Source organism: Aythya ferina (genome assembly GCF_964211825.1).
Source record: "Aythya ferina genome assembly, chromosome: 2".
NCBI classification, from domain to species: Eukaryota; Metazoa; Chordata; class Aves; order Anseriformes; family Anatidae; genus Aythya; species Aythya ferina.
Window position 1 is genome coordinate 5,190,686 of NC_140297.1, and position 13,124 is coordinate 5,203,809.

Here is a 13,124-nt window from a genome sequence, read left to right on the forward strand (position 1 = left end):
ATCTTCTGTTCTGCTAATAAGGTCAGCTGAAGATTCCTGGTTTGGATAATAAGGTCTCCGTTTTGAATGGATAATGATTTTGACTGGAAAACAGGGTCACAGTTTTCACCTTGTTAATAGCTGGTTAGGTGATAGTCAGCTAGCTGGCTGTTGGGAGGTATTTTACAGGAGTAAATGGGCTTTCTTGCTTTAATTAAGACCATATGTGTACAGCAGCTGTGATTCCCTGGGAATCCGTATCTTACATTTTCAGTTAAATAGCTGATAAAATGTAGTTGTAGAGAGGATGACCAAGTCCAGAAGGCAAATGTCTTTGAAAGTAGTTTGTCTGCTTTCTATTTCTTCATATAAAGCAGCCAAATATTTCTTCAGGTTGCATAGTCTGCAAGAGAATAAACACTGGATACTTGTCTGTATCTGATGAGATTGCTGTTTGGACCCAGCATTCAGAAATACTTTATAAATCTCAAGTTCACTATGTGGCAAAACACCACTAAATTCTCTTTTCTTTGCGAAGCCTGCATGGATTAACATCTCTGTAAACAGCTGGCTTGCGTGTTAAATAATAATAAAAATGTATTGAGCAAGAGGGTTGAAGATGAGCATGGTAAATTCTTGATTTATGGTCTGTTTCGGTGAAAGGGAGCAGGCGGCATTTACTAGAGAGGTCACTTTATAATTCTTCTAGAAAAAATTTAAAACATGTCAAGTAAATGGAGCAGCAGAAGGACTCAGATGCTTAACCTGAAGATACTTCTTTGGTAATGTTTGGGCAAAATCTAACGCTAGCACCCTTCTCTCTGGAAAACATCACTTCTATTCATATCATTTCCCAGAGGCTAAATGTAGTCCTTGGAACGCTAACAGGAAAAAAAATATCATTCTGCTTGTAAACTGTGACCTGCCTTTTGGTCGGAGTGCCCAAATCTGCCACTCCTGTTGTTGCTGTCAGACCGCATGCAATTAGCCGTGCCCTGCGCGGAGCCAGGAGGCGGCTCGGGACCCGTGCACTCGCTGCCTGGTGCTACAAGTGGGCTGCTGATGGCTTTTTTTGGGCTGTTTGTTCCCAAACACCACCTGTGTACTGCTTTCAGCCTTCCCGTGCTTTTTGAGGAGAAGCTGAGCCAGATGTTCTGCTGTGCTTCGGCTGAGGACGCGTGACCAGAAGAGATGCTGTACTGCTCATCTTGGATGCTGTTAATTTTGCAGTATTCTCTCAGAAACATGGCTTTCAGCTGTCACTGGTATTTTAATTACAGTCATTTACCTTGCTTGGAGGAGTCTTAAATAGTGCAGTGCTTAAATATCTGCTAGAATATTCTCGGTCAGATGCGCAAACTGTTGCTAGCAGCGCTGGAAGTCTTTTTGTGACTGAAAAATGGAAATGTTGCTGTGCCTTGCAGGTGGTCAGGACCAGGAGAATTTTCCTCGATTTGTTTGATAAATCTTGAGGTCAGAGCCTCTTCCATTTTGTTTGGTATAAAATGAGCATGTGGCTTTGTATTGTGTGGACCCGAGCAAGGTGGTTTTGTTTTAATCATCTGTGGTGTAGAGGTCTGCTTTTAGGGCGATGTAAGCTGAGTCCTTGGGCCTCCGTGAAAAGGAAAGGGCACATGTGCAGCTTTTCTCTGTCCTCTCTCCTTGGCTGTGAGCAAAATTAAGTGGAATGGAGTTCAAAATCCCAATTTCACAACTTTATCTGGGCACTGTGCAGGCCGCGCGGGTGCCTGGCTGCACCGCAGTGTGGCGGTGGACACGGAGGTGCCCAGCTTAATCTTTAGCCTCACCTTCAGAGAAAGGAGGGAAAAGAGAGAGAACTCGACAAAAATTTTCCACAGGTATCAGTGGTGTTCAGCTTCTCTAAGTTTAGCAGCCTTGGGGGTGGCGGTTAAAACGGGCTCTCCAGTGGTGAAGCTGCTCTGAAGAGCGTTGGGTAGTGTGGGCCCACAGCGGGCTGGGAGTCCATCCATGCCCCAGCATCCACCATACCCCACTGAATTTAATCAGTAATTTAATAAAACATTGAAGAGATTCACCAGCTTTCTCTCGCTGATAAGCTTTGGCCAGCATTTTCAGGTCGCCGTTTCTGGGGTTTGGCGTCACACTGAAGTCCCATTGCGATCCTCCACAGAGGCAAACCCGACGCCGGCATCAGCAGGGGCTGTTGTTCTGCCACTGTGGAGAAACTTCTCCTTGTGTCGGTCAGGCAGCCAGGAGAACAATATAGAGGGTTATGGAAAGGCTGCATTATTCCGGGGGCCTTTCTGGCGGTGTCCACTGTTCCTATACGATGCTGACAAACCTGAAAAGCTGCAAGGGAATTTGATGAAATATCACCTCTTCTAATTCTGTCTCTGATGTGTTTTGGCAGCTGGCTTCCTGAGTGAGTAGCCCCAACATTTTATATGCTCACCCTTCAGCGTTTCTACAGAAGCTTAAAAAATCTGCTTTAACTGTCTGGTTCTGAATTAAATGTACTTGCAGATTCATGATCCTTTGCATAGTTATCTCGAAAAAGTCATTGTAACAAGCTTTTAGTTCCCTGCTTTTCTGAAATCTCCAGCATTGAAGGGAAGGTATGGAAAGGGAGGGGGATTCCTGTTAAAGTCGGCTACATGGGAGGAAATAGGGTTGTGTGAAATACAGGCGTATTTGAGGGGATGCAGACTGCAGATCCCATACACCTGTTGATAGTCCAGGGCACTGCTCAGGAAGAAGTCTGAAGTCTACATCCCATTACAAAAGTAAATATCCTCTTTTAAGATGTACATTCAGGAAACATGCATACGCTGTGCTCATAGCAAATTTTTTTTTCATAGCTCTTTACAGCAAAGACTCTTTGTTTTTCCAAGTTTCCTTGGACTTACAGTGTCAGTGTCTGGGTCTCAGTTTGCTCTCAGCAGCGGGGCAGGAGCTGGGCAGAGCTGTGGGACCCTGCCTGCATCAGGGGATCTCAGCCCTGCTCTGCTCGCAGCAGGAATACGGGAAAGAACAAGAGGTGTAACAGTGTCGTAACTTTTTAGTGGTGATGATTTGGGGTAGATACGATCATCGTTCAGTGTGTTCAACGTGCTCTCCTAGAGCAAAATGTTCTGGGTGACAGATACTCCGGTTTCTTCAAAGGTAACAGTAGGGTCTAATAGGAAGTACCCCTGTAAAGCATGGATGTTAAACACCTGTAACTTCAGTTGCGTTGACTGTGTTGCTCTAGAAACCATTCTTGTAAGATCAGTGCTTCACAGGTCTTCTTCTAGAACCTCCCTTCGTATCCCTACTTCCCACCTTCCTCCTCCTGTGAACTTCAAGCTGTAAAATTTTGGAACCGTGTCTCATCCTGCAGGTATGTGCGGCTTGGCACCTGGACAGGACTTTGTTTGTGAGAGCTTAAGCTCTCAGTTCAAGGGGAGTCATTTCAACGCAGGTACTTGCTATGCGTTTTGGGTTGGGGCAGTGAATTTACAGCCAAGGACCAGATTAAATCAATCTGTAAGCTCAGCTGTCTGCTCAGTGGTATGATTTTAATGGCCCTGTTCTCTGATATTAAGGATGAAACTTAGCTCCCTGCCGAAGCTTGGCACAGTAAGATTCATGATGCAAGCTCGCGATTCAGTAAATATTTACAAGGCATTTAGCCATTACACTCTTCCCCCTTTTTCTGTGATCAATGATTAACAAGGTGGTATTTTATTTCTGCTGGCACGCTGAGGTATTGCACTACCTCTGCTATTAATGTCCAAGGAAGTAATTTAAGGGAATGAGGATGCCTAAATAGAAAGGATCTGAAAGGGGAAAAAAAAAAAAAAAAGATAGGCTGATACTTCTGGGGTATAAACAGAAAACTGAGAAAAAGGGGAATAAGGCAGCTGGCGTGAAGCTGGAAGAAAGATGACTGAAAGCTTTTAAAAATTCAGTCTGATGTAAATGTCAGTTTAGAAAAAAAATCACCTTTCAGGTGTCATACAAGCCCTTTTTAGATTTTCTTATTTGGCAATATCGTTTTTCAAGATTAAAATACTGAGCTTTAATTTTCTGCTACATGAAAAAAGAAAAAAGAAAAGGCTTATTGTTCATTTGAGGCTGGCAGACTAACGTTAGAGAGGGATTTTGTGGATGGATTCAGTGCTATCTTCTTAACCCCTTAATGTGATTTCAGCAGTTGGAAATATTTGTGTGTGCTTCTTTAGATATCTGTTAGTTGCTCTGTGTGTGTACAAGAGCAGAGTGCTACGGAGGTGAATGCCAGTGCTCAGTCCCATGGTGCCATACAGCAGCTGAGGACGGAAAAGACACCTGCAGATCCCTGTGCAAAAGAATAACAAAATGTTTGTTTATCCAGTCTTTTTTTTTTTTTGTATGAAAAATCTCTAGAAGAAACAAAATCCCACTCCCAAAGCTGTTGTCTAACAAAGTCACACTACATGTCAAGCTTAGGGCTGTAAGCCACTGATGAGAATGGCAGCTGAGGACCTCTGAAAGGGATATTCCTCCTAACCAGCACCCTTTTGTTAGGGATTTGACATGGTGGTACTTGAGAGGGTGTGGGCAACTAGCATGTATTTCCTAAAAGGCTTAGTAATTCGCTCATGAACTCTTTTTAATTGCCCGGTGACACATTCAGAAAAGTAATTTGGATGAGGGTGAAGACAAAGGCAGAATCTGCTGTGTGTCGGGCTGACAAACACCAGGTTTACACCTTGAGCATGTTAGGGTGGGGGCTGTTGTGCGTTAGGATGATAGCTGCAGCATAAAAGGTAGGAAATAGGAAGCAAACTTCTATGGGAATAGTGCTTGCATCTGTTTGACACAGTAAAAGCCTAAGCAGTGTAAAAGCTTGGTCTCTAAGGAAAGCTAGAAACAGGTGAGCTTAAAAGATGCTGTTAATAGAAATGCTATGTTGGTTCTTGTTTCAAAGAGAGCAACAGTATGTTCTTTCTTAAAAAGCAAACAAAACTCCCCAAAAATGAAGAATAAAATGAACCTTCTTGGCTTTCCTATACCCACTTTGAGGCCACCCTACAAAATAGGCAGAGATACTTAGCTGCAGATGTAGACAAACAATTATCGTGTATGTATTAATGAGAAGGTCACAGTGCTATCAGCTCACCTTTTCAAAGATGGAAAGGGAAAGAATGAGCTCGTTACAATTATTATTTTTAACTGCTTGACAACTGTGTTCCTAACTATGTAATGGTCTCATTTCTGAGTAGTTTGCTGTTGTCACACAGTGTAATCCCAAAATCATCTTCTGTTTTTCTGGATTTAAAATCCATGGGAGTTCCTTTGCTTTTCAAATTCAGCCTTCTTTGTGGTAGAACTTGACCGCTCGTAATGTCCTGCAGCAATTTTGCATGGCAGCTTGATACTTTTTCTATAAAAACACAGAAGCTGAATGTACAGGATCTCAGTGAGTAGTTACAATAGTGTCTGTATGCGGTATGGTGCAAGTGTGGGGAAGCTTTGGGGCTTTGTCACTGCTCTGCCAAAAAATACACCAAGGACTTTACTGGTACCAGGTAGTCGCAGTCTCCCTCCAGAAATGGCATGATGATCCATAATCAGCTCAGTGTTCTTGAACAAGAATCCTAGATACTGGGTTTACTTTTAAATAACTTGACATCTCACAATGTTTTTTTTAATTTTTCTGTCCATTACTTATTTTTTTTCCAAATGTATAAAGATTTCAGTAGATCATGGGATTGTAGCGTAACATGATGACGTGCAGACTTCACGGGGAGAGAGAAAGTTGGGTTTTAAGAGGACAGCAACAACATCTGAAGACCGTATTGGCTTGGGGCATCATTTCAACCTTTCATTAGTTCTGCCTCTTCGTGTCTGTGCCAGTTCCTTTCCTTACCAGGAGATTCTGCAGGGCACAGAAGAGACACAAATTTCAGGCTGGAGTTTGTATGCTCCAAAACTTCCATCTTACTCCAATAAACAGTTACTGGTACTTGCAGATAGCCTCCTTTCTTTTCAATACTACTTTGATTTTCCTCAGCTGTAAAAATGAACTGCTGGCAGTTGTGCACAGAGGTGTAGGAGGAGCAGGGTTAAAGATTGCAAAAGGAGAGAGCTTACATTTGCAAAATGCTCTTCTGAGGTTACAGGAAACAATTAAGACGAGGTGGGGATTTTTTGGTGGTGCTAATGCAGGATTTGAGGGGGTTCTTTCTTTTTTCTTTCTTTTTTTTTTTTTTTTTTTGACTGCTGTGGGTATGAAGATCTTTCCCTGGTGTTTGATTTTGCTTTCCCAGGACATGTAAGACGAATGCCTTCTAGGTGCTACTTTTTGCCCTAACTTCTTATTTTAGCATAGAACCTGCAGAGGTGAAATAGTTTAATGCTTCATGCAGTCTGTGATCCGTGAGCATTAATTTTCAGTGCAAAAGCTTCCAAAAAGAACGGGGTAGATGATCCTGTAGAAAATCTGCACTTAAACAACAACAACAAAAAACCCTCTGAATCCTATCTTCAAAGAAAAAAAAAAATATATATATATAATCACTTTGCATCTCCCAGTAAAATTCTGACATACCCTTTCTTTAACGTCAGCTTTACATGTGCCGTGCCCTTTGTTTTATTGCCATAGCATCAACAAGTCCATAAGAAACACTCTTCTTTCTTAAAGCTATGTCTTGATATCAGGTTGCTTATAGTCTGTTAATTCTGCCAAATGAGATAATTTGATGTTTTAATTACTGCTTTGGTGCCTTACAGTATTCAGGCATACTGCTATATTACAGTCAATCGCATGTTTTCTAATATTTTTGTTTGCTTTGGTGAATATATTAGAGTTTCACTCCAGTGTTTTGCTTTAAGATTAACATATCAAGCAATGTTATAAGATGTGGTCTTAATTCTCATGCAGTGAAATGGCAGGGGAAGGCAGGGCAGGTTTTACAGCAGTGTTTTATTGGTTAATTCAATGGAAGATTTTTTTTTAATATCTGTAAGTGGATTAGCCAATTAATTGGCATTCTGTTAGCAGAGAGCAAAGCCATAAGTGAAGCATTTACAGTAAAACTCCTGTTCAGGAAGGTGGGTTGTTTTTCCATCTTTAATGAATGTTGCAAAACACTGGCTGTCGGTCATCATTTTCACTCCGTTTGCGTGATATAGGGGCAGATCTTTTGCTGTCAGGGGCAGGAGTCTGCCCTTAGCTTATTTTTGGTACGTTACTGAAAATAGTGCTGTATGTTAGCATCCACAAGGATGCTCAGAGGCTGGAGCAGCTCTGCTGTGGAGCCAGGCTGAGGGAGTTGGGGTTGTTCAGCCTGGAGAGGAGAAGGCTCCGGGGAGACCTCCCAGCGGCCTGGCAGGGCCTAAAGGGGGCTGCAGGAGAGCTGGGGAGGGACTCTTGGTCAGGGGCGTAGGGATTGGACAAGGGGGAATGGCTTCAAAGTAAAAGACGGTAGATTTAGATTAGATATTAGGAAGAAATTGTTCCCAGTGAGGGTGGTGAGGCCCTGTTCCAGGCTGCCCAGAGGAGCTGTGGCTGCCCCATCCCTGGCAGTGCCCAAGGCCAGGCTGGATGGGGCTGGGGGCAGCGTGGGCTGCTGGGAGGGGTCCCTGCTGGAATTAGCTGATCTTTAACGTCCCTTCTGATCAAAACCATTCTGTGATCCTGATTTCTTACATTGCTGCCCATGAAAAACGTGTTCTTCATGTGCACCTCCTCTTTGTAAGACAAGATGGTGGCTCTGTTCCTTAGGCAGGGATCATCAGGTGGGTACTTTGTTCCTGGAAGTCTGATCTCACACTGTCATCTTCACAACTAACACTGTTTTTGCTTAGATTCATCCGGTTCTCCCCGCTCTTTTGGACTTTGTGAGCTACCTGCAGAGACGAGCGTGCCAGGCAGGTTGTTAACTGTCACAGTTGCTTGTACGGGAGTCTGCACGAAGAAATTTCATGATGGAAAGGTGGTTGTACATGTTGAAAACCTGATCGATGAACACGTCACCCTTGACATGAAACATTACAAATGTGCCTGTAGTCATTTCATTCATCACTACAAATGCGATTCTCTTCATCTGCTTGGCGTGCATATATATATATATATATATGCAGAACAGCTGAACAGATTTAAGCATGCGTGTGTCAAACAGTCATCTGGATCTGGTGTGGTGCTAGAAGCATTGCTTCTCACAAGCTGATTGTAAAATCAGAGATCTCTTGTAATCTCTGTTGTATGCTTTGGTAAGGACGATGGGTATTGCTTGAAATGGGATGGGAGCCTACTGGCATTGGTCTGAGCTGCAGCATTCAGCAACCTCGAACATCCGTTCTGATTCCTTATTTTTGGGGGGCTCCTTGAACTCTGTGGTTGTTTTTTGGTGGTGGTGGAGTTGTTTTTTGATTTTGTTTTTTTTTCTACAGGGGAGGATTATTAATGTTTAAGCTGTCTATTACTCTGAACATTCGGACTTATCCAAATGCTGATTTTGGAGGTAGTGTGTTTTGGGGGAAAAAATTACTCAGGACAGCCACAATGTAATTTTTAGCTGTCCTTGTGAGGATTTTTAATACTGATTCAAGTGTTGGAGGTCAGTTCATTTGCTACCTATACAGAAAATGTTAAGGAAACCCATAAGTGTTTCACTGACTGCTGAGGCTGCAAAGCTGCATTTTTACCAATATTCATACTGTCTGCAAAAACGAATAAAGAAACAGTAGAAAACTGCACAAAGCATTTTTTTTTTTGGTTCTCTCTTTCCCATGAAACAAACAAACAAAAAAACCCTTGTAGCTCAGTGTGGTTAGCCTTGCAGTGAAAACATTGATTTCATGACAGCTTCCTTACGGGAAGCAGCTTTGCCACTTGGGCAAATGAAATGACTGTAGGCAGCTCCTTGTTCGATCAAAATGAGAAGCGTGCCCCGTTGAGAGGTGCTTCGGGAGGGATTTGAGCAGAATTAGAGCTCACTCCTGTGTCTCGCTGCCTCTCTGGCACCTCTTAGACTTTGAAAAACAACCTGAAATTGTCTTAGTAAGAAAGTAAGATTCATCTCTTCAGGATTAAGATGCACCTCTCAAAATAACTCCTATTTATTGCACTTAGCTGTGAAGATTTGTTAAAGCAAATATTTTTATAAGAAGATCTGAGGTGAATTACGCATTTGTGAAAACAGATCAGTGTGATGTACGTGTCATGGCAGACATGATAAAAGCTGTGGCTGTGAAGGGAAGGGATCTGGGAAGGGAGGAAAACACAGATTGTCATGGGAGAGAATGTCAGTTTGGGCAGATCCCTTCACCTGGGATGGATGATGCCTCTGCAACCAAATATCTTGCACTTGGGAGTCATCTCTGGAGCAGAAAGAGACTGCCTACAGCCCGTGTTCACACAGCACACATATTTTAGGGTGGACTAAGACATGCTTTGTATGAACAGGAGCAGTGAAAGTGATACGGAGCTCAGGAATAATGTCTGCACAGCACCACTGGCACATCACAGCACTGGGCCTTCGTGGCTGGCTTTGCCCCACCGCCCTGCGACAGCACGGCCTGGCGGCTGCACCAGCCTCTGCCAGGCAGCAAACACCCTCATGGCCTGAGAAGTAATTATTGGAACTTCTTTTGTGGAGTTATCCAAAAAGTATGAGGCCAAATGTCACAAATAGTAAAGCTCAGAGTACAGCGATAGCATCAACGAGCTTCTGTACTGACCAGGTTTCTTGAAACCATGTCTCTGTCTTGTTGGGTTGCAGAAGGGAATGAATGCTACTGATGGTACAGTTCACAATTCGTTAGCAAGTGTCTTAAATGTTGTATCACGATTCCAAAGTGATTGAAGCCCCAGAAGACAGCAGTGATGTGATTTTTAGAGCTAGACACCAAGGGAAGGAGGAGTACGGCAGGGCATGTCCACCCAGCATCTTCTCCAAGCATTCAAAAAGTGTTTCCCTGGAGGAAGGGCAGCAAGGAGGGATGCTTCAAGGTGAGGTTCTGCACCGTAGGTGAGAGCACAGAAGTGGCTCAGAAAGGATAGGTGTGACATGGTGGCATCCTTCATCAAAGGGAAGGGAAAAGGGGGGAGAGAGCAAAAACACGAAGAGCAGTAAGCTACGAGGTAGCACACCTCTGGAAACTGGGGGAGACAACACGGGGAGTTTTTAAAGATGCAAACCTGACAGCAAGAGCTTAGATGAGGGAGCAGTCTGACAACTTTTTCTTATGGAGACGAGCACAAACTGTCCCAGTTCAAATTAAAGATAGAAAATGCAGTAACTAACTCGGTAAGTTTCTCCAGCACATGAAAGAAGGAAGGGAGCCTGCAGAGAGCCTGACCTAGTTTTTAGATGGGATGATTTGAGCAGGGGTAGCTATAAAAGAATACTTTGGCTTCTCCGACTTTTATTTACTTATTTATTACTACTTTTTATCTTTTCTGTGCTTTGTGCTTGCCAGGACGTGCACCTAGCAGTGGATGCAGGGCTCTGAGGAAGACAAAGAATCCTCAAGTGTTGTGGTAGTGAAAGGAAGACGAAAGATCTGGGCAGCTGTCAGCAGGAAAAGGAAGCTAGCAACTTGTGATGCGAAAAATACTTTATTAAGATGGAGGAGGGGAAGTTTGTATCAGTCTTTGGCTAAGACTTTAATTGAGAGCAGATGGCAAATTAAATCGCTGGATGCTTAGCGGCTGGTGTGAAACTACATAACTTTAGAACCTCGAGTTATCTTCGCTACCTTGAGAAGAGTAAATAAGGTTCTTAAAAAAACCCCGAGGAATAAAAGTGGTACTTAGGCTGCCTGATTCATAATTTCTAATTCCAGTTTTCAAGAACGAACATGGAGGCCTCAGAAATCTCGCAAGAAAACAAGGAAATGGATGACGTTCAACAGATTTTCCTTTCAAAAATAAATCACGTTAAAGCAACTGAACTTATTTCTGTGGCTTGGTTAGAAGGAAAGGAAAAACTAATACATCATGACAAATTGAAGCTTTTAAGATTCAAAACTAGAAAAAGGTGGTGGGTATAAATTGCTATAAAATGGGTGTGGAAGTCTTTGCGTAGTGTGTAGTAGCTCAGGGCCTTTGAAGGGGTGTGGGAAGTGGGACCATGCAGGGTCTGTCGGTCATTAATGGCCTGGAAGATGCCACGGAGAATATACAAAATTTGCAGGTACCAAAATGCAAGCCATACTGGATGACTGAACTGAAAATAGAAAGGGGCTGGATAAGCAAAATCTGTATCCTGTGTTTTTCATGCTGCTTAATCAGACTGTTTCAAGATTGCATGGAGCAATCCCCTGCAAAAAACAAGAAGAAAGAGCAACTAGTTGTCTTGCTAGCCCGTACAAAATCCTGAGACTTTTGTAATAGTCAGATCGGTCGCACAGCAGTAAAAAAGATATATGCCTGTTTACGCATTCCAACATGACAGCTGATTTGTAAGAACAGTGAAGTCGTCCTGCTGTACTCTGCTTTGGAAAGACTTCTGAACTGCTCTGTAAGGCTTTGAGCGCTGCATTTGGATTTGAGAGCGTTCCAAGGAGCAGGGAGAAAGAAATCATAGTAGAAAATCTGACCTGTAGTGAAGATTGAACAAATTGAGGGCTTTTTTTTTTTCTTAATTCTGAAGAAAAGAAAGCAGACTTTTTTTTCAATCCTGAAATAATTTCTGCTGTAAAAAATAATCAGTTCTCTCTGTTGCTGTTGGATAGAACAAGCAGTGATAGGCTTTAATCTGCATCTCCTTTGTTGGAGCTTGACATTAGAAACCTTTCTGAAGAATAAAGGTAATGGAGGCCATTTCCCATGGCTGTGGAGATTGTTGAGTCCCAGCCATTAAAAACTTTATATATATAATATATATATATATATATATATATATATATATATATATATATATATAAAAGTGGATTGGAGAGATTCTATCAGAAGGAGTTGCATGGGTTTTATTATTGGTAGAGGAGTATGGGTTAGATCTCAGGTGCTTTCTGCTGGTTTTCTGTGCAACTGATGTGACTACAGCATTTCAGTAGTTGGGTTGCTGACAGAAATCAGAATAGGGCTGAAGCTGGCATATTATTTTTTTTAATAAAGCGAAGGTATGTTGGTGTGGTTACTTCTGCAGATGGTTATCTGCATATAGGTGCTTCCTTTCTTCTTTTCATGCCATTGCATTATGAGATGTTATATGTAAATGCTCGGGGGATCTCTGTACATGAATGTGAGGTAAAGTGTGAGCATTTAAAAGAATTCAGTTCATTCCTACCACCGGACACACCTTGAATCAGCAGCATCCAGTAACCTAGAGGAGAGAAATCAGTTCAGCTGTTTCTTAAATCAGTGGCCCTTCTTCCCTCCCTTTGGAGCAACTGCCTCTTCTCTTGGCCATATCGAATGGTTTTTGCAGAATACCCCAAGGGACTGTTATTTGGGCCTGGACAAAGGTAGGGGAAGGGCTCAGATACTGGATATTTTGGTGCCCTTTGTGCATCCTGCGGTGCTTCTGGTGAGGTGGCTGCAGTTATTCAGCTGACCGCAGGCATTTGGAGATGCATTGGCTTGTTTTGATGAGGCTCCTGATACAGCAGTTGGTGCTGAAGTCTACAGTAACCTGTTGCTGTGCTGTCTGAAATGCTGTAAAATTAATTTGAAGAGCCCAGTGAAAACAGGAGTGATGTTGGCTGCTGGAGGAATGGGGAGCCTGGGAACTGGGGCACCCCACGTGTCTTCAAAGTGCCGGGCATGCAGTTCAGCCGATTGTTTCTCTGTTTAGTATGTGCATTTACCTAACATCAGCCACAGAGAAAATGCCAAAATAATTGAAGATTATGATGATGGTTGTTTTTTTAACTTATTTTAGGCTGTGAGGTTCAGGGTGGTGGAGCTGAGGAAGCTGTTGAGTAGGTGCGGGGGACACAACACTACAAAATGCTGCGTAGCAAGATACAGAAATTCAATTTTTATTTGTTTTTTTGGCTTCTGAGGAACAGACTGAGGCTGTCCCAGCAATGTTGTAATGGCCAGGAGAGAGGAAAAGGCGGCTCACACTCCCCCTGGAAGGAAGGAAGCTGTTGTGAGGATGGAAGGGGCTGATGGCACGGTTGAGGCTGGCGTGGAGTGGAGATGCTGTAGGTGCCTTCTTAGCACAGAGAAACTCAACTGAGTACAG

At 42.9% G+C, this 13,124-nt stretch overlaps 1 protein-coding gene across 2 annotated transcripts in view; it reads left to right on the top strand.

The window, feature by feature from the left end:
• CTDSPL (CTD small phosphatase like) overlaps positions 1–13,124 on the top strand; it is a 77,785-nt gene that overhangs the window by 11,226 nt on the left and 53,435 nt on the right. The gene's annotated exons all lie outside the window — the stretch shown is intronic.